Genomic DNA, 21,524 nt, shown 5'->3' with positions numbered 1-21,524 from the left:
AACAAACACCAGCAATCAATCAGGGAGACTTAGCATCCAGGGGTGACACAGTTATAAGCCTGGAGACCAGAATAGGTCTCACTTGGTGACTGTCAAAAACTAGATGCATGACCTCACAGGGTTTGCATAACTTATCTGCAATTCAATTCACCCAGCCTTAACTGGGGAAAAATCTAACTTACCTGGATTGCAGTTTGTCATCAAAATAGAATGTGTCCTAGAAATGCATGTTACCACACAGATACACAGACATTCATACACAGTATTTTAAATCTTCAGAATCAAGTGCTCTCCATTGGAACATACAGAGTCTTTGTCACGCATTACTTGTTTGATGAATGTTTCAATCTTCTAGAAGAAAAAGGGACCCATTTGCTTGACTTACTACCTGCTAAGAACATGAATACAGAACTTCAAATCTAATAAATGAATAAGCAGGGGACAAATGGATTTTGCAAGTTTATTGCATGGTAGTTACATTACTTCTCAACTGGCCAATCTTTAATGAAATTTTTGAAGAGATTACGTAACATGAATAGCATTTCCTTTAAATAATCATGTACCTTACAAACGGTCTTTAAAATTTATCAAGGAAATTAAGCTGGGAGCACTCACTAGACCAAGTCGCTCATTTGTGAGTAGTCCCTATAAACAAGGATCTGCCAGTCTAATTCCTCTACTCTGAAATTAACACCATCGAAACTGGTAACACCATTCAATGCAAGTTACAGATATGTATGTCATAAGCAGAGAGCTGTTATCATCAGCTGGTGTAAGTCTACACTGTTCTTAAGACCCATGAAACTACATCAATTTACAACTGCTGAAAATTTGTCCCTGTGTCTGTCTTAGGCACTGATAAAACCATGGAGCCAATTTTGAAGCTCCCACTGACTGCACTGAGACCAATGCCTACAGGAGGCAAGACAGACTGTAAGTAAACCATCCTAGAACTAGTACACTTCTCTTCCCCCCTACTCATTCCAAGTTTAAAGTTAGTTATTCAAAATCATAACCTGGGGAGAAAGTCAAGAGCGCAGCGGATTTTAATAAAACTTCGTAGGTTTCTTTTATGTACTCCCAGAAATTCTGTTTAATAACAGTGATTTATCAGGCCAAGTCCAGTTACTGTAATCATGCCAATAACCCCAGTAAAGCCCACAGGAAAAGCAACACCATCAGGAAAACATGATTTGGCCCACAGTTTTACTCCAACAGGATGAAGCTGCAAAGTTACTTTTGCACTGTTTTCTCCCTCTCTAAGAACTATAAATACACCTGTGTTAAAAATCTCTTTGCATTTCCTCATCAACCTTATGTAATTTTTCCTTCACGGGTACGATGTGGTGCAACACTCGTCTGAGCAATCCTCACTTGCACACTTAGCCCTGGGGCAGTCAAAAGGACTAGCACACAGCAGAAAGAAACAACTGCTCGAAAAAGGATTTTGCAGGAGGAGTACTCAGCTGTTTCTTAGACCACCATCCTGTAAAACTGCAGACGACAGAGAGAAAATACAGTTGTTTTACAGAAGACTTCTTTAATCAAGGCGAGTTTCTCTACACAATTCTAAGTGCGTGGATTCTCACAAATAGCTAACAAACACATTTCTGACTACACTGAACTAAACAGGGCAGCTTTCAAAAGTATCTCCATGCATCTCACCAAGTGGCATCCACTGTAGTTATCGACAGGTATTTTCCTTTACACTTCCCAAGAGATTTACAGCCACTTGCATTCTGTGAGCGTTGCACGCAACAACGATTTTTAATATCAACTGAATTAACTTTTAATTGCAAGGAATAGAAACTCAAAACTCCTGCTTCAGGAGGCTACCAATAGGCATGTAAATAGAGTTAATAATAAAAATTGGTAATCACAAGAAAAAAATAAGTAATTTTTAGGATGTTCCTTAGCACTACTCCACTATGAGATACTTTACTATTAAAAAAAAAAAAATTAAAATGACATATTCTTCAACTTAAGCATGCCCACACAGAATCGGATTTACCAACGGCACAAAATAATCTGTCTAGCTTGCTTCATGCAACTTTTGAAAAGAACATTTTAAAAAAAAAAATCATCCTAGACACCACAAAACTCTTCAACTTAAAATCAGTTAATCAATCACCTTTCTGCACAGCTGCATTTTCTTTCATTAATGCAATAGAAATATTTGAGGGATTTCCGTTTTTACCTTTGCATTTTTCCTTTTCCAGTATCCATAACCAATCATCACTCTGCTCTTCCATTATGCTTCGTATATTGCAGAGTGAGAAGCATCTTCATTAAATAGTATTAAAAATAGAACACACCCGATCTCCCCACCGGAGCATGCTCTGACAGTGCTGATACCACAGCTCTCAAGGTAACCATGCCCAGCTGGGAACTGAGAGGCAAAGTCAGTGCGAGATTAGCAATTTGCAAGCCCAATTGTGCACATAAACTTGCCTCGATCCGTGACGAAGACTGCTAAAACAAAATCAGCGTGCAGTTAAATTACACGACTGAAAAGTTGCAGGTCAGTTTACAGTACGGTTTTGGTTTGTTTTGTTGGTTTTTCTACCCCCTCCCCATCACCCTCAGCTTCAATTGCTTTGTACTTGCCTAAAATACACATATGCCATTTAGAAGAATGCGCACCGGGCATGCATCTGGCTCAGCATTGCAATGGCAGAGAAGTCAAACAGGTGATGCACAGACGCTTGTGTCTCTCTCTAATGCTTTTGTTTCCCCTCCCGGCACATTTACAGCGATGTCACACGGCGGCAGGATGAGTTTTAAGCCAAACCGCACACACCTGGAAGCGCAGAGACACACCTAGCACGTAAAAATGCATCCGGAATCTGAGCGTGTTCCCCCCGCTGGCTGACACGGTAAATGAAGGCAAAATAAATAACAGCAATTAAACAAGGCTGCGCAATGGCTGCGCTGGATGAGCACGTCGGGGTTAGATTTACAAGCGATATCGTTCGAGACGCACAGACAAGTTAGCAGAATACACCAAGCGGAGTAACATGAACTGCTTTTTGTGAAAACAGGACACCTAACAATACGGCTGTAACTCCCGGACTGTGAGCCTCCTCCACTGCATGCAAACAGAGATGCTACGGAAGCATCAAGTAAATCTGTTGCACTCACATCGCCACCCTTAAGAACAATGCCAGTCCAAGCAGCCCAGGCTTGCCCTCCAGCAAACACGGCTTTGAAAGCAGATCCCGCGATGCTGTTCACAAATCAGCGAGTAAAAGTTGGCATTTTCTTAAGAGTTCGATCCATTTTAGCTAAAATGACGACTAGGCGGAGGGCGATCTCCCCCCGCAGACCCCCTCCCTGGCGCTCATCTCCCCCGCCCCAACCCGGTTCCCGGCCACCTCACCTCCGCGCCCGACCCCGACCCGCCTCTGCTCCCGCCAGCAGCGCCTCTGGCGATGACCGGCGGGCGGCCGAAACTTTGGGAAGCCGCCGCCCTCCGCGGGGCAGGCGGCCCCGCGACCGCGCCGAGACCCGCGGCGAGCCCTTCCCGCCCTACCTGGCTGTCACCACCGCTACGCTGCCGCTCCGCAGTCCCATGCGAGGCGCCCGCTCCAGCACCGATAGCATCCTGCCCCGCCGTACTACGAGCGATACCCTTTTTTCCTTTTCTTTTCCCTCCCCCTCTAGTAAAAACCACATCTTAGAGCCGGAATCCTGTAGCCGCTATTAATAATTGCCCATCGCACGCAATAAAGCCAAGTCCCGGTTGCATAGACAGCTCCTGTTTCCCTCTCTCTCCGCTCCACATGCTCCAGCCGCCCTGACCTCAAAAATTAAAAGATCACGGGGAGGGGTGGGGGGGATGGGGCGAATGACTCCAACGAAATGACAGAAAACACATGCTGGAAGAAAAAAAAAAAATAGACAAGAAAAAAAATCGCGACAACAAAGAACATCACGCCACACAAATGTCGACAGATTCTGCTTTGGTTTCCTTGGGTTTTGTTTTTGGTTTTTTTCGTTCTTTTTTTTTTTTCCTTTTTTTTTTACCTTGCCTGAAAACGGGATCTGCCCCCAGCGTCTTGGCGGCTCGGGCTATTTTTGTTTGTTTGGTATTTTTGGTTGGCCGGTTTGTTTATTTTGCTGCGGATACGCTGCTGTTACAGTACAGTGACTGTCTTCCTGAAAGACATGGTCTCTTCCTCCGCCTCCGCCGCGGGAGGAGATCCGCCGCCGCGCCGCGGTGCTGGCCGGGCGCGGTGGCCGCGGCGGCACCGCCCGACCCGCCGGCCGCCTCCTGTCCCGGCCCGGTCCGCCGCTCCGCCCGCCTCTGCCTGTCCGCTCCCGGCGCCTGCCTGGATCCCCTTCTGGCTCGCTCCTCTCTCCCTGTCCTCCGTCCTTTATCTGCCGCGCTCCCGGGCTGTACTGTCTGTCTGCGAGTCTCTCCCTCTGCCTTTCTCTCTCTCCCCGCCCACGCAGCGTGGTGCGCCCCGGACCGCAGGCAGCGCCGCGCTCCGGCTCCGCCGCTCGCCGGCTCCGCGCTCGCTGCGCTCAGCGCCGCCGCTCCGGCTGCCGCTCCCCCGGCTGCCGCACAGGACCCGCTGGCCCCGGCGCCATTGCGCTGCGCGCCCTCACCCCACCCAACCCCGCGCAGGGCCCGGAGATGCCCGGCCGGGCCGGTGTCTGTCTGTGTGTGTGGGGTGGTTCTGTCTGTCTGTCTGTCTGTCTGTCCGTCCGTCCGCCCGCCCGCCCGTGTGCGTGTGGCTTCCCTCACGCCGGCCCCTCCAGTCACACTGTTTCCCCCCCCCGCCCTCCCCCAAGCCCACCCCGTCAGCCCATCCGCAGCCAGGAGCAGAGACAAAGCACCCGAGCGGGGCTAATAAGGAGAAAGCTCGTTAATCCCCTCCGATTCCTTGTTATTTGCTCCCACCCACTCCTTGTCGCCCCCGACACACGCCCCCCAAGAAAAAGAGGGAAGGAAATGGGCCTTGACTCCAAAGGACATCTTTAGTGAAAGGTCTAGGGAGGGTGGTTTTAATTATTATTTTTTGCTGGTGAAACCTGACAGCCTTTAGGCAGCCGAGCTGCTGAAAGGGGCAAAAAAAAAAAAAAAAAAAAAAAAAAAAGGAAGACTGCAGCAGATTTTGGGTGGTAGCAGATGAGCCACTAAAAATGGGGCACATGATCCCCTTCCCCCTCCCCTGCCCAGCATGTCTCTATCTAAGATCTGGCTTGATGATATTTCCCTCGGAGCCTTGCTGCACACCATCAAGGCAGAGGGAAACAGGCAATTCACCAGCACACGCGTTTCCGATACATAAAACCGCTGCTATGCATTTAAAACCCGGGCCTCGTTTTACCCAATTGAATACATCCAGGCATTCATTCTGCACCCAGCCGAGAAAAGGACATTTACCTCTTTGCTAGGTGGCTATTAATATGCAGTAAAATTATAGCTGTACAACGCCAAACGTAATTGCCATAGATCATTTAGAGCAGATCCAGCAATTCAGCTGCTGGAAATGCATGTCTGTGAATAACCATGCATCTGGTACAATGCCCTCTACTACAATAACCTGAAAGGAGACAGAAGAGTCTGGTACTAGCTGCAATTAGTAATCCTATGGATGAAAAATAAACAGTCAATAAGTACAAAGCAGCAAGGTCCTATGAAATATAGAGATCATTTCTGTCTGCAGTGATACAAATAATCCAACTCCCACAGACAGACAACTGTTATTTAAAATACACAGTTAAAAATGCACTCCTTTCATGATGTGCTTTCAGAAAGCCCTAGTTAGAGAAGACAGTTTGCCATGATTAATGACTGTAGTAGAACTCGTGTACCAGTAAATATGGACAAATATACAGACGGCCGGGGGAGAGTTGCGGGGAAATGTTTGCTTTAGTATGTATTATCCTTGCACCCCTGGAATACCTCTTTCCCCTCAGAAGCAAACACCTGCTTTTACTGCGGACTGCTGAATGGAATCAGACTGGAAGAATGCGGTGAGTGATGAACCACAACAGGGTGTGCATTAGCCGGCTCTTGGTGCACGCTTCAAGTGATCAGAGGCATTCAGCCAGGCACACCAAAACCTGTTCTGCTAATGCACCTCCTGATGTGGCTCCCTCCTAGGATGGTCGCGTGTGGCTCCATCTACTTTTAATTTCATTCTTTAACATAGTCCCACACTGTGCTACAGGTTCCATCTGAAAGCAAAAAGAGCAGCAGAGAGGCTATAAATGGCACTAGCGCGCTACACCTGGTGACAGGGCAAGGACCACTTCTTTGCTTTTAGCCATTTGATGTTTCAGCCATCTCAACAATGGACCAAAGTTAATTTTCCAAGCTGGTTATCAAAACTATTCTGAACACGCAGTGAAATGGAGAGGACTTCACCTGGCTGCTGCCAATCATTCCTTCACTCCCAAGCAGGGTACCCAGAGAAGGGAGAGAATGCACACTGCACCAGGACATAAAAGCAGTACTCACTCATGCCTTCACTAAATTCCTTGCAACTCACCTCCAGAAGGGAACGGGATGAGAGTAGTGAATGTTTCAGAACCTTGCTCCAGTCACTAGACACAATGAAGATGTAAAACAGCCACGTGTCCACAGCTTATCTCCCACTGTTGAGATACTGCCGTGCCTTCAGAGTGGGAAGAGCCAAAACTATACGTCAGATCTGTAAGGAGATAAAAATTAATCCAAGCTGTAGTCTGGCAGTTCATTCCACCCTCTCCTATGTGGCTGGATGTGCCTGGAGCAAGTTACCAAATGCCAGAAGATGCCAGCTACAGCAACACCAATGGAAATAATCAGGGGAAAAAAAAAAACCAACCAGTATCACTCCAGTATCATGTAATGTAGTTTTTCAACTCAGAAGGTTGAGCAGCATCAAACACAGCATGTGCAAATAAGTGAAATTGCCTTCCTTTGTTAAGAAGTCACCTCAGACCTTCTCAGTCAGATACTAATCTGACAGAATATGCAGCCTACATCCCTTTCGTGAGGACTTTTCTTTGTAGAAAGAAAAATCACAATCATTGCACAATCATAATATTGAAGAGGTGGCAAACCACAGTAATGACTTGCTGCTGCCTGTCCTGATTTGTAAAGATGGACAGGGATAACTATCCATTTAAGCTTCATGAAAGTCAGCAGAAGCTGTGTGTTTAAGCAGAAACAGAGCTTGATCAACTATTCAGACCTCTGACACTTTTTCTGTCTGTTACCTGGCCAAATTTCAAGGGTAATTGGGGGAAAAAAGAAAAGACACAAGACCTATTTCACCAAATACTTTCTTGAATAAAGCATGTAATTAATTAACCAGCAGCACATGTGGTTTAGAATTCTGGTATTGCCAAGTGCCCTTGTGCAATAGGACCACCATATAGAGGTGAAGCATATGTGAACTATATGTACACAAAATTCCTACAGACAACACCAAGTGCTTCAGCTCAAGGTATTTCCAAAGCATGACAACAGATTATATTACCTGTTCACTGCGAGCACACTTTCTAGCTATGATACCTCAATTTCATTTAGACATCAAGAAAACCTTACTGGACTCTCAAAACCCGGTATCAGACTGGAAGTATGAGATACAGACAAACATACAGAGCTTCTTGCAGTTCTGCAATCACAGATTCCTGGGACAGAAGGCATGTAGTGTTACTAAAGACATTAATAAAAGCATGCACAAGTGGTTGCACATTGCTGCTGCTTCTAGTCATTTCTCAGTGAAAAAAAACCCTAACACAAAGTCTGTTGTGTTTTGGAGCTATGGAATGATTCAGTTTGACGCACAACAATATGATAAGCTAACTTTTGATATATTTTATCATAATCTTATGTGAAAAAGATCAGTTTTAGGGGGTTTTATTTATTTTTAAACTTCATTCCATTTTTATGTCCTACACGTTACAAACAAATTAATCATGCATAATTTGCAGATGGACTTAAAAATACCGTGCTTATGTTTAAAATGGCACTTTACAATATGTAAATATAGCCAAATTGCTCCCATTTTAAATACTTCTCAGGAAGAGCTGAAATATTTTTGCAGCTACAATATCTCAAGTAAAGGAAAATTACCCAAGCAATTTGTGTAAAGCATGTCCTGGTATCTCAGATTTGACAAAATAAAAATGAAGCTTTATGCTCTTTCCAATGAACTCAGTAAGAATTTTGCAATGGATTTCATTAGGATTAAGATCAGGTACTGAAATCTCAGATTCTTTCTTTGGAGAAAGATCAATGAACAACCCTTTAAAAATATAATCTGTTGCTAGAGGGGCTGAAACAGCTTTTTTTTCCCCACTAAAAGCAAAGAATCATTTCTTTGTATTTGACAATTCAAATCCCCTCTTAGTTTCTTTTAGAAATCCCAAAGTGTTTGATGTGCCATATCTGTGTATCTTGAAAAGGATATTACAGTGTGGAGTTCCTCACCCCACAAAAAAAAGTTGCCTGATCCCCCCTAAGACTGGAAACTGTAGGTCCTGCAGCACTGATGGACTGTGACTTTCAGATGAAGATGAGCAGGAATTTGAACTCTGGCTTTGACAGCTAGCATTTGTGCAAATGGTTTCTCGTGTTGTAGCCTTTTCCTCAATTTACATTTACAGGCAGGAGGACTGGGGGACTTGCAGGTCACAGTGTAGGTGGGGCAGTGTACTGTTTCATGGGCTGACGGGTGGCTGGCAGCTCCAAAAAGGATGTTCCAAAGTAATCCAGAAACCACAGAAAGGGCTCGGCCTGGTATCCTTCTGACTCAGTCACATTGCCGACAGCATTGGAAGAGCTGTGACAGCGTGAGATACTCAAGCAGTGGGCAGCTCTCGGTTGCACTGGACAGAAACATATCTCTGATGTAGAAATTTAGCATAGTGGTACTTTTTATAATATATATGTGTCGCATGCGCAATAGGACAAAGCTACAAAACACGCAGTGGTGAGTAAGAGGAGAGTCAGCTAGAGTGTTGTGAACTGTGGTGTTAGAATGGGCACAAGAGAAAACGGTGAGAAAAAGAGGAGGAGGGACAGTCCCAGGCAGGGAATGCAGTGAGTTGGTTATCTTGAGATCTGTAATTCATTGTAGAGTGTGCACTACCTGCCCATATTAGAGTACTGTAGGGAAGAAATCCAGCTGAGGAAATTCCAAACTCTCTCAATAGGATTTATGAGCTTTAATAATCCAATGGCTCAGGGTCACCTAAGAGCCCAGGAACTGCTTGGCTCACAAATAGAAGTGGCTCTAAGGAGACATGACAAACACAGCATCTGCCGGAGAGTAGTTACAGTCCTTGGCATAGGAGCCATAAGAGTCACAAACAACTTCACTGGCACAAAGCAGCTTCCCATCAAGATCTTACCAAGAAAAGTCTTTATTGCAGCCCTTTGTCTGAAGCAAAGTATAAAGCATAGGTTACCTCCCAGCACATCTGGCCAGCAGACAAGCTTTGGTGGCAATTTTTAGCTACCACAATAAGATGTGGATAATACAGGCTTTCAACACAGGTATATAGTGTCTCTCTCACTGCTAAAGCATCAGAGACGTACATCTGCCTGTAGGGTGTCCTGGAAGAAGGGAAGCTGAGGGACCAGGGAACTTCATGGGTAAGTAAGTGGATCCAGGAAGTGACAGAGAGGGGGAAAGAAGGAAAAAAAGAATCTCAAGAGGAATCCCCACTTACCTGATAGAAATCCTGCCAGAGCAGTATTAAGAATAGCAGTAAAACATGCTTGTAGGCTTGGTTTAACACTCAAAACCAAGTATATTTTTGAGAAGACCATAACCCTAGCTGTAGATTGGGCACCATATGAAAACCTAGAGAATGAAGCTGGCAAATGATTTGGAGGTGAAAAAAGGAAGATTTGCTGTGCCAATCAGCCCATGTAACTCTGAGTACTCACTAACTACCAACTCCTCCATTTGAAATTCCCCTGAACGTGGTACCCTCTTAACTTTTTCTTCTAGAAGGTCTAGTCTTCTCTGAAATTCATGTTTTAAATGTAAGAGAAGGCTCCCAATTTACATGAGGCCTAGGCCTACCCTGCAGGTATTTTTCACAAGTCACTTGATACTACAGTACTATGTTGACACTCTTCAAACAGATATCATTTTTCAATTTTCCTTTAAAATTTTTAAGAATAGTGTTTAACTTCTCACACTGGAATCTCTAGAAAGAATCCTGGCCACAGCATCTGTGTAACCTGGATGGGTTGGTTTCCTGCTGCCTACCCTACCTCACTGCAGTGTATGCTCTGAGGCTCACAATGACCAGCCTTATTAACTCATCCAGTTAGGGAAGCAGCAGAAAAATAAAACATTGGCCATGAAACTTGTTCCAGAGGAGGTGACGATGCCCCCCACAATAGAGAGAGTCATGAGAGTAACAGAATTTTCTGGCAGATCAGCTCCCCTCATAATCCATGTGAAATTAAGTACTTGCCCCCTTTGAGGCCATGTTGTGCTTTACATGCAAAATTGTTTGCAGATGTGCCAAAGAACAGGAGCAACCTGAAAAAACACCTAAATAAACCAAATCAAACCGAACAAAAAATCCCAACCTGTGCAAAATCACACTTTCCAAAAACAACCCTTTACAAACTACTGGAGGCAACCTCTTTTCACAGCTTATGTATCATCGCACTGGTTTTGTTCATCCTCAGTAAAAATGACCAGAAAAGGCAGATATGTAATCAAAATTTGGCATAGTCAGTGTGACTCGACTTTGAACCATCCTACTCAAAGATCCCAAAAGTGGCAGCAGCCCTACAGTAAACAGAGAATAATTCTTGCTATGTCATGTAAAAAGCCTCTCAAGTTCTGTCAGTGGTGAAAAAATGTGGCCTTTGTCATACAGTTGGAGATCTTAGAGGTTTTTCAAGGGGCTATGGGTTAAAATCCTACTGAGGTAAGCACCCTCACTTCTCCACTTTCATTCATTTGGACCAGTGTTCCTTTTCTTAAAACTGTCAACCAAATGTGAGATTAATTAGCATTAATTTAGCTATTTGCAACATTTCATCTTCAACACTTGGAATCAATTTTTGTGTTGGGTACTGTGCTGCAGAAAAGAGACAGTAAAGAATGAATGACTGCTTATGTAGAAATTAGGTACATTTGGCACCAAGTGATGGGGGCAGTAGGAAATCCCACAACACTGTACTTCACGGACAGAACACAAAGACAGATGCTTAAGCTTCCAGCATGTTGAGGTCTTCGGCCTTTCAGGTCTTGGAGTCTTAAACATAGTTATTTCTAAGTCACTGCCCTTAAAATAATACTGTTCCCTCAAATTTTCTCCAGCTGCCTTCTTTTTGTTTCGCCTTGCCTTATCCACTAGACATATTTAAATTTTCCTTTGTTTGGAATCTACATTTTTTCACGCCCTAAAATTATAGCCTTTGCAATGTGCAATAACTGTAGAAAGTCCCTTCATTGAAAGAGCAGAACATGGTACAATTTTAGCATCATATAATTTCCTGCATAATTGTTAAATCATTTTCTTCCTTTTCTCCCTCCCCCTCTTCTTCTTTTTTTTTTTCTTTAATAAAGGAAAGGAAGATTCAAAGTGCATATCCAGAGAGAGAGATAGACAGAAAACTTCACTGCCACATAATAATGTGCTTCATTGTGACTCACCTTTATTGCAACAACAGTCTTGCATCAGGGACAAGACTTTCCCTATATACTGCTTCGGTCTCTCAGCATTGGGCTCTGTACTCAGAGGCACTATTGGTTCACAAATGTAAACCTCCTTGTGTGTTTGTGACATTGTATCCCCAAATATCACATCATAAAAATATTAAAACAAAACTGTTCATAACATTTTCCTGTGCACCATCTGGGCCTTGCAAGAAAGCTGACATTATCTGTCAAACTAAAGATAACCACATTTTCTCTCTTTTGTATCGTTAATGTTTGTCATCGCAAATTTCACTTTAATGCTCCAATTACATTATGACATTCTTAGAAACTGAATGGCACTAATGACTTTCATTATTATTTACACACTTCCTTAATTATACGGCTCTCCCTCTCATTCACAACATGTTCTCCCTCATAACACTCGCTCTGATATAAAGCTAATGAATTTTAAACTTTCTATTACATAAAAGCCCATGATTAATTACCCAGCTTCCCAATCTCTTTATGATGCACAATACAGAGCTCTCCTGCAGTGATGCAGGAAAGGGGGGGGGGGAAGTGTGGAACTTTTATTCCCTCCTTAGTGAAAGCAAATAGAGAGATAAATAAAGTATCTTTCTCTTTAAAGTGGCATATGCAAATTTAATTGAAAACAAATATACATCAAACCATTCCTCAGGAGAAAGCTAAATATCTCTACCTCAGCTGCATGTAGTAAACAGGATAATAATGGCTATTCTTATCATCTTTAATTTTTCATGACGAGAATTTTTTAATATAGCTAAAGCAAATGAGAGAGTAGAAATAAAAATACATGGTTTTTACATAAGACATTTAGTGTGGCATGGTGTATCACCAAGATCAACTATTTATGTGGTTTTAATTATTCAGAATATTGGACTCCCTCACTGATAAAAAAAGACAAGACAAAAAAGCCCAAGGTTGTACCAGCACCACACCAGTTGAAGGGCAGTTGTGACAAATATAAATTACTGCATTTCAGACTGCCAAAGGTAATACAATAAACTAGAGCCTAGAAGACTTTGAAAGACATTGTGGGGGCACTGAACAGCCTAGCAATGAAATTCAGAGCTCACTAAGTACTGATACAGGCTGCAATCTGCACGAGCTGTACATGTCTCAATGCCTATGCTGCCAACAGAAATTGGATTCTGGCAGCCAAAGGTAAATTTACTGACAGTCACAGGAGAAAGAATGGGTTAGTTAAAAAGTGTGGCAACTCTTACCACATTTGCTGGCTAGTAAACCTGACCTTAAGATTGGGGGAACCTGTACATGCAAAAAATTTATTTCCTGTCATTCAAAGGAAGTGCCCTTGTATGCCTCTCCAACTTACTAAAGCAGGAGTCAGTATCTATGCAAATACATACAAGGCATATAGTCCCAAATGGGACAAAATCCCATCCTGTCATGAATGAGTTGATGGATATCCAGCTATGAATGACATATTCATTTAGAGCAAGCATGGGACACCTAGAATGATGAAGATTAATTTGTCAGAGCCATATACCTATGTTTTGTCTTTATATTAACTCCTACTGCTCATCTGCTGCAGATAAGAAAATTTGCTTTGTTGTGAGAAAAGCTTTTTCTTTCCCAGATTTGGTTTGTTTTCTTTTTAATGCCATATACTTTAAATGTCTAATCAGTTTCCAGTGTCATGGAAAACCCAGGAAGCATATTGCATTAAATAATTCCCTGGAAGTTCAGTATAGCACATCCACACAATGTAGCTTCAACCTTGTGAAAACTCTAAGGGATGGTAGCTATGCTTTGGTCTGTGTGGTCCTACACAGCAAGTAACTTGAAATTTTCTCAGGGTCTGATCCAAGGTCCACAGAGTAAGCTGCATCATCTTCATTTAAGATCTCATTCCAAGGCTGCTACTCATCAGCAGTTTGAATTATGAAACTCCCTAATATCAGAGAATGTTCTGTAGTTAAAAACTAAAACCAAACTCAGATTAATCGAAAATCAGTCCTCCCATTCTCTTTAATGTTGTTTTGCATGCTATGTATGTTACAAAAAGTTATTAGGAGTGCATTATGAAGCAAAAAGTATAAAACACTCCTATTATTTCTTTAAATCGATATCTAGAAGCCGAGCTTTAGAGGGCAGGCAGGCTCCTGGCAGAAATTTAACAAGGAGCAGACATGGAAGAAAGCGACACAGATGCAGAAAGAGAGTAGGTCTCAGAATAAAATTAGTTTTCTGATTCTAATAAAGTTACTTTGTTTAGCAGTCAGAAAAAAAGGCATCTATTCCAGCTTTAATCAACATGTGATTCAGGGATTCACCATTTTTCCTCAGATATTGTACAGCTGCTCTATGTAAATAGATAGAGTCTTCCTGAAATCCGTTTTTCTCAGGATTCATCTGCTTTCTGTGGCTATTGCAGTTCATCTTCTTTTGCTGACTCTGGGGTCAAGAGCCCTGGACTAAGATACCTATAGGACATGTTATTTTATATTCAAAGCCTCCTGATATTTTGGGCAGAGAATGTGAGGCTATCACAAAGGGCCAGATTATGATCCCCAGTCGCCTTTACATGCCCATAAAGAAATTTCAGAATGCTCTCAAAAAATCTTTGATTGGCGTAAGAGATGTCCTATATGCTCTTGAAAAATTGGACCATGACCTTAACTTCTGTTTTATTTGCTGGTGGTTTATATTGCAGATAATTTTCCTTAAAATGTAGTGATTAATGAACCACATTATCTGCTAATCTTGATTTCCATGTAAAGTAGTTTCTATGTTAGATACCTTCATAGTTTTCCAATGTTATCTGGGAATAATTGTACTCTAAATAACAGAGTAGTCCTTGGACTCCTTCATGTACTGACTATTAGTAATAGCAGTTACACAAAAGACATGAGACATCACAGAATAAGACACAAACATAATAAAACAGCTAAGCTAATCTTTATACAAAGATATTAAAAAAACTGCATAATGCTCATAATAATGTCAGAATAGGTGAAATTAGTCACAACTGTGACTAATGGGACACCTAATTTTACCTATTAAATGGCACGAGGATTTGCAGTTACAATCTTATGATCCATTCTTAATGCAGACCAGACTTGTGATAAATTTACAGCCCACAGGATCAACCGATTAATATGACAATTAAAATAAATATATTTTAATGGCATATGGCATTATCCTTATGCTGTGTAGCTTTCCACGTATTTTTGTTTATTGTAATATTTGTGTCATGAAATTCTAGTTGTTTAAGAAAATTAAATGTGTTTATATCACCATATTCCCCCAAAGATGAATTAGACATAGGCCCTCCAGATTTCTTATGAAGAAGAAAAGATTTATTAAATGATTTGAAAATGAGACAGACATGGCAAACAGAAATCTTTTTTCAAATCTGTAGCTCTGTTACCTGGTCCTGTGATCCACTGCTTATGTGAGCATGTGAGGCATGAAGCCTTCTTCCCATTGGCCTTTTTGGTCTAAGTCAGGAGAGCTTCAAGGCTTACAGAAGTGACCCAGAGGGAAGTGCTTCAGAAGAGTGGGGATAGGGCAGAGAGAAAGGCAAGATGCCGCTATGAAAACTAATTAGTGGTTGTGGGGAGTAATCTGCTGAAGCTTGTTCTTACAATTGATTTGCTGTTGCACGCTATGTAAGACCTCCGTCTATATGAGCCATCAAAAGATGAGCCATGCATCACCCGAGAAAGCTGCATGTGAAACAACATCATTAGGCAGAAACCAGGTCTTGACTTCAAATATCAGAGCTCTGATCCTGATTCTACCTTTTATTGAATTGATAATTTTGAGAAATTCAACCAGTTTCCTGGTGCCTTTGTTCTTCACAGCTGCTTCTTCTGATCTTTCTTCTGGCTATTGTAATTCTGGGGAAAGTTCTATCTGTCATTATGAACTTCTGTCATGGCAGTCTGCAGAAATGTAACCTCCTACATCCCAGTCTGAAAACAGTCTCATTGAAGATGATGGGAGTTTTACATTGATCTTGGCAGCAATCTTGTTTGCCAATAATATCATCTGTATGTATTCTTTTGAAATGTTTCATATTGATTAACACAGTTTTTAAAAGCACAAACAATAAATTATTCATTTTGATTTATAAAGTAGTTATAGTAAGTGTTTATCACAGGGAGACTATTTTCATACAAATCAGAATACTTAGAAAATAAGCCAAAAAAACCCCCAATAAATCAGCTTTTCCTTGTATTATAAATGTAATATCTTTTCTATAAACACAAACAAAACTCGGAAGATCTTTCCTGAAATGCCTCAGAAAAGAGATGAGCCCAGCAAGCCAGGAAAGCCAGTGAACACCATAAAAGACAATGCCTTTATGGAGAGCATGTTACGGTCAGCTCCCCTGCATTGAAGGCACAAGCACTTCTGACTGTTCATCATACGAGTATATTGAACAAATGGTACTAAATCTGCAGGAGTAAAATTACAAAGCTCACCAATTTTTGATAGAATTGTAGATCACTTGAGGACCTAGATGAATTTGATTATTTGATACAGGACAAAACCAAGACAGACCGGTCATTTGGAAATACTGCCAGTAAGGTCCTTAAGTCATCATGCCCTGCTATGGAGAATAGCACACATTAGGGACATGAATTTAAAAAAAAAAAGTGCTGCAGTAAAATCTTAGCTGCACTTAGCTGTGTCTCTCATTCTTGTTATTTGTACAATACTTTGTACAGTAAACGGTATTTTCTATGTACTGACTTCCTCCTACCAGGAGCTGGCAGCTTTTAAGCTTGACTGCAAAGATGGGGCAGGTACCCAGCCTTGCATATCTGAGTATCACAGCCAAAAGTGGTGTGCTAATTTCCAAAACAGCAGCAGGGGAGTCATAGTAGGACCACCAGTAAAAGCATCACAAACTCCTAAATAGCAGAGATCTTTCCTTTTAATTGCAGTGCCTAGCAATTTTTTCAAGGGTGAGCATTTGTCCAGTGTTCCCTGTAGGCCTTTTGTCAGCTTTTGTGCACTGTTTGTTTTGCTGATGCTCCTCAGCACACATGTTGATAGCTGGTAAAGCCATACATATCTACACATCCATTTGAGAAAATAGGCAGAATTAAAAGCAGACAGTGTTTCAATGCCAGTCTTCTCCACAACTTTTAGTGAACACCTGTAAGGAAGGTGGCCAACAGCTGCTTCATCTCTAGAGCAAGATGCCATGCCAGGCGTGTAAGAAAAATTAAGATTTTCCAGTGATACAGGACTTCGCTCACAAAGTATGATGGTAGCACACCTTGTGGGTCCCCAAGATCCATGATTTATGCTGTTTCCCTCTTCTCCATTACCCTTTACCTCTAAAAAATAAACTATTTCAGACTTTCTTTGCCCTTCTATTCCTCCATGGCACTGTCCTGTGTCCCATGCACTCTCTCATTTTCCTTTCCCTCTCTCCATATTCATGCCAGAGGGTATATCATGATGAGGTTCTCTAATCAATTGTCTGACTCATTGCCTTATGGCAGAATATTGCCGTGGTTAATGACTAATATGACTGCAGGATTTCCAAATGTCATCTTACAAGATCTTACAGACTGCCTATTAACTATTTTTTAGCCTTGCCATGATTAGCTGTGTAGCAAAATAAAACAGTATGATTTAGCATAGTAAACTCATTTCTCAGCAGCTGATTTCTATTTATAGGTATAGCCTAAATAAAACAGTATAGGACAAAGTATTACTAAACTGAGAAATGTTCCATTTATGAGCAGCTTTTCCTATGATATCCAAAGTGTTTATTTGCACAGTGAGTGACCAAAAATAGTAGCTGAAACTTTCTACTGTTTGGAAGATTGCAATTGATATTTACATTCATGTTATGATTCATTATAAAAGAAGAAATGTGTGAAAGTTCCAAGACAAATAGTTAGATGCACTGCGTTTGTTGATTTTTATTTATGCATACAAAACACTTTTCCCTTCACATTGCAATTTTGTGATGAGCTAAGGAATGGAACAGCGCATTTTCTCTCTGCAAATCCTGTGTCCCTGAAAATGAAGCTGATATTTGCCCTTTCAGTTAAATGCAGTTATTCTATAACAGCAAATTAGTTTTATTTTAGATTGACATGAAAACAACACACTTATTTTCAATAAGAAGACCTTCTCACAGTGATAACAATTACCAGAAAAAGCAGTAAGAATGTAGGATGTACAAGGAGAATTGTAGATGATTTTAAATTCTGACAAGATACAGAGGATGCTTTGCTGCAATTCTAATAATGCCAGTCCATTATTATTTACAGACACGTATGTTAGTTCTATTATTCTTTTCTTGCCATGGTCACAGAACTACAAGCATTCTCACCCATTTTCCCTTTTCAAATTCCTGCACTGGCATGAACAAAGACTAGCTAATCACAGGATTTTGATATTTCCTCTGGGCAATCAACTATTACACTCCTGCAGTTTGACAGTTCCTAAAAGTACAATAGTGTTTGACCATCTCTCTTGCACAAAACTAATTTCAGCATTGACTAATTTCCCAGATATCCATTTATAAATACTTACTGGCACCTTCTTGATCAACTCATCTGGTCACCTTGCCACTGATGGTAAAATGATATTGATGTGAAACAAACATCCTCAGAGATACTGTGAGAAGGGTGAAGTGCTGGGGAGTGATAGTTCTTTGCTGGTGATTGTCAATGAATTAGCAAGAAGCATTATCTTGGGTATAAAGGAACAGAGCCTATAGCTAGAGAAGGAGATACATCAAATTGGGAAGAGTACTGTAAAGATTGGTGTTAGAAAACTAATGAATAACGTCACAAGACCCTAAACTAGCTATTCTCATTGAGACAGCTTGTTAGATTATCAGATTGCCTAGATGAGAAACCTGCTTCCATTACTTGCGTGTTTGTGGTGTCAAACCCAATTAGTGTTTCTCCAGATGAATTTTCATTCATTAGAGTTGGAGAGCCAAGTATAAAAAAACACAGTGGAACTGAATTTGTTTCCCCTTCACAAGCAGAGTTTTCTCTGTGCGTAGGTGTCACAAGTATGAGAAGCACAGGCTGAGATTGTCTCTAGTGATTGTCACAGCTCTGTCCCTTCCCCACAGCCCTGCAAGCTTTGCTTTCTCTAACACCCAGCCTCCAGCACAGAAACAGTAAGGAATTCCACCATATTAACCTGAAAAATCCAGCACAGCAGGAAAAATTCCACCAATCTACTCAACCAGTGCTAATTTGCTGACAGCCCTCATCTCAGCCAAAACAGGGTATGTTCTCCATCAGTCTGCCCGTGTTTCTAATTCATTCAGTGTATGTGGCTTTTTTTCCCCTCAAAGCTCAATATGCAAAGGTAAATCACTGCTGGTTCCATCCCATGGTTCCACTTTAGCATGTTCACATCAGGTTACCCTATCTTACAGTACAATAAGAGTCACTTCACTACTACTATTTCCTCTAAGCCCAAGATCTGGTCAAAGAAAGTAGAATTTTGACAGCAGGGGTGAAAACAATGGTCTGTTGAATTCATGCCACTGATTTCACCTGAGCCTAATTTTTACAACTCATCTTTATATGAGGGTTACACAACAGTGGCTAAGTTTTAAAATTACTTATTTCTTATTATGTACTATTTTAACCTCATACAGTGCACCTAATACAGTGTCTTAGAAAACTGATGAAATATTAAGGCTATTCAGTTGTCTCAGTTTTTGAGAGTAAATACTGCAGTTGAGTTTTTTTTTACTTTTAATCAAGTGCAAAACTTTCCAGGTGTTGAATTTTAGTGACATTTGCAACAGTCCTGAAGCATTATGAGGGGAACCTGTGAATTTTAAGTAGGGATGATCAATAAAGTTTGAGAAATGTTATATTAAAACTTACATCTCAAGCCCATGATCCTGACAGAGCTGACACTTAGTACATACTCAGTCTTCATCATTTTTATCATTTTTCCTATTCTGTGAAAACACTACTGATCTTGTTTTGACTGTCAACTATACAAGCAAACTATTAAACTCCTCATTTAATAAGATAATCATTTTATAATAGGATTTAAAACTCTAGGTGCAATGCAGTTAACATCAAACACTGGCTTAAATCTCTTGCACTAGAATTCGTATTTGTCATCAGAAGGGGATAAAGGGGTTGTTTCATTTTTAAAGCATCTGTGGCTCATGATGGCAAAGGTTCTCTATTCAGGAACATGCTTTAAGTTAACTTGGGGTGCTGTTAGAGAAGCCTACTCCCTGCAGCTGAACTGAAATTAGGTTGCTTTCTTTCAGTTTTTTAACAGACAGATAATCTGAATGTTCAGTTTTGCATCTGTTACAAAATTGCTTCTTTATTCTGAGTCATTTGGTAACCTCCAAAAATAGTTCACTCTTCTTGAATTAGCTGCATGGTGTTATAGATCATGCAGACAGAAAAGCCCATCTCCTTGCTCCTACACAGCCAATGTGCTACAGGGCTCCTGTATCAGCAGCGTCATTGCGGTGTATCTTAACTCTAACAGATGTTACTGCTGGTCTCTCTCAGGGCCAGAAGGGAAAATAAAAGAAAGAGAAGCAATGGATCACAGGCCAAAACAATTACTCAGTTCCAACAATAAAACACTATGTCCATGGAGGTGGACTGGGAGGAAAACAAAATGTTTGTTTTTTTTCAGATCAGTGCCCAACAGCTAGAATAGGAGGTAATATCATTTTTGCAATAGAGGAACTGTCTGTTTTGCACACCCAGTTTTTGATAAAGTCAGAAACTTTCAGTCCCAGCTGTGCCAGTGATGTCCTGCAAATAGGGGTCCAGGAATGGAGGAATTAATTTATTTCATTTTTTCTGAAGTACTACTATATTATTCAGTACTCAGTAGTAGGTGTTCTTCCAGGATTATTCACTCAGCTGAATTAGATTCTCTTTTGTTTTGCTTTTTAACTATGTGATAGCTGTTGAGAGAATTAATTTCCAATAAAAAATAGCTTCAGCTGGCTGGTGAGACTAGAAATGGCAGCTGGAAAAATTAAGGAAGTCCAAAGGAAAGTATTTTAAGATATAATTTAATCAATAATATAATTTAATCAAAGACAAAAAAAAATCAGTCATGAAATTAGAAAGGACTTTCAGGTGAATGACAGGTTAATGTTGTCAATCCACTCTGTGCTGAGAAAATAGACCAATTCAAGAAGAAAAAAGAACAATGTTTTGGAATTTCATGTATACCCTATAAGCACTCCATGCAATTAATGTACCAAAGTTAAGAAAATGATACTTTTTGTTGCTGCAACTTGTGGAAAATCCTAGCATTTTCCATGTAATTCTGCAGAAAAAAGAAATGTACCTGTCTCACATTCTCCTTTCTAATGTTCTAAGAGGGTCACAATAATAATGTGATATAATAATATACATTTTCATTAAGAAGAAATACAGGTCATTTTCCTCATGCATCTCAGGCCTTCTTGAAAGTGTTTGTTGTTATTGTTTGATATCAGTTGCCATAAGAAAGCTTTCCCCCATCAGTTCATTTTTGCAACGGCCCAGCCATAAACTTTCATCTCCTTTTTTTTCTATTTATCTGTCCAAAGGAACTGGGAAATAGAAGGAATCATACTCCACTTCCATCACTAAAACCAGGAAGCCCTTTTCTGCTGGGCTGGAAAGAAGGATGGCTTAATCCTGGAGTGAATTAACTGCTTCCTTTCAGGACAAAGCTCAGCTCTGCGTTTCCTGAGAAATTTCTTCTCCCACTAGATAAAAGCCTACAAAAGTAAGGTGTCTCCTGGAGCTTGCTGTGCTAGGGTTGAAGGGTGAGGTGATGGAATTTTTTTCATTTTACTGCTCTTAAATTTTCTGTAAAGACAGGGCCATTTGTGCAATGTGCACACATATGTGTGTG

General features: G+C 41.0%; 1 protein-coding gene across 38 annotated transcripts in view; it reads right to left on the bottom strand.

Moving 5' to 3' along the window:
• Positions 1-6,646, bottom strand: part of ARPP21 (cAMP regulated phosphoprotein 21) — a 142,555-nt gene extending 135,909 nt beyond the window's left edge. For 8 of the 38 annotated variants that reach the window (XM_039549592.1, XM_039549590.1, XM_039549616.1 and 5 more), the window contains exon 1: positions 4,027-4,466. The gene's annotated coding sequence lies outside the window, so the exon portion shown is untranslated. Of the gene's footprint in view, positions 1-2,197; positions 2,479-3,141; positions 3,224-3,379; positions 3,396-3,532; positions 3,615-4,026; positions 4,470-6,503 lie in introns of those variants that run through there. The other 30 variants (XM_039549598.1, XM_039549601.1, XM_039549603.1 and 27 more) reach the window with 15 other exon arrangements.
• Between the last annotated feature and the right edge of the window lie 14,878 nt (positions 6,647-21,524).

The sequence above is a fragment of the Corvus cornix genome, chromosome 2 (genome assembly GCF_000738735.6).
Source record: "Corvus cornix cornix isolate S_Up_H32 chromosome 2, ASM73873v5, whole genome shotgun sequence".
In the NCBI taxonomy this organism is placed as follows: domain Eukaryota; kingdom Metazoa; phylum Chordata; class Aves; order Passeriformes; family Corvidae; genus Corvus; species Corvus cornix.
The sequence above is the reverse complement of the archived record's forward strand: the minus strand, read 5'-3'. Positions and strand labels throughout refer to the sequence as shown.